This window comes from Dicentrarchus labrax, unplaced genomic scaffold (genome assembly GCF_905237075.1).
Source record: "Dicentrarchus labrax unplaced genomic scaffold, dlabrax2021, whole genome shotgun sequence".
Classification (NCBI taxonomy): Eukaryota; Metazoa; Chordata; class Actinopteri; family Moronidae; genus Dicentrarchus; species Dicentrarchus labrax.
In genome coordinates, this window is record NW_026136761.1 from 52,501 (window position 1) to 52,865 (window position 365).

The 365-nt window shown below is 35.1% G+C and overlaps 1 protein-coding gene across 2 annotated transcripts in view; it reads left to right on the forward strand.

The window, feature by feature from the left end:
• The window catches only part of LOC127359694 (dickkopf-related protein 2), a 3,375-nt gene extending 3,010 nt beyond the window's left edge, over positions 1-365 (forward strand). For both annotated transcript variants that reach the window (XM_051393691.1, XM_051393692.1), the window contains exon 5: positions 1-365. This exon is cut by the window's left edge and continues 1,112 nt beyond it. The gene's annotated coding sequence lies outside the window, so the exon portion shown is untranslated.

Consider the following 365-nt stretch of genomic DNA (forward strand, 5'->3'; position numbering starts at 1 on the left):
TCACATTAGCCAAACTCAGAGGCCTTCCAACACCTCAAGGACACATTTAAATGAAATAAATAAACTCTGTAGACCCTCTCCTCTTCTGTCAAACCCAGAAGGAACTCGTCCCGAACTGTGAAACGTTGTTAAAGCCCGGACATCCTGTTTGATTGCACTGTTGTTATTGTGATAGAGTTATTTTTCTATAAGTTGTTTCCTGTATATTTTGGATGAATGTTGGTATAATTATTTGTTTGTTATGTGTCATTTATTTTGGGGGTTTATTTCCACCACTTTAAGAAGGAATCTTCTGTATTGTGAGGCAGACTAATCAATCACTAATCTGTGTTTTTATGATTAAAAAGATTTGTCATTTCCAATAA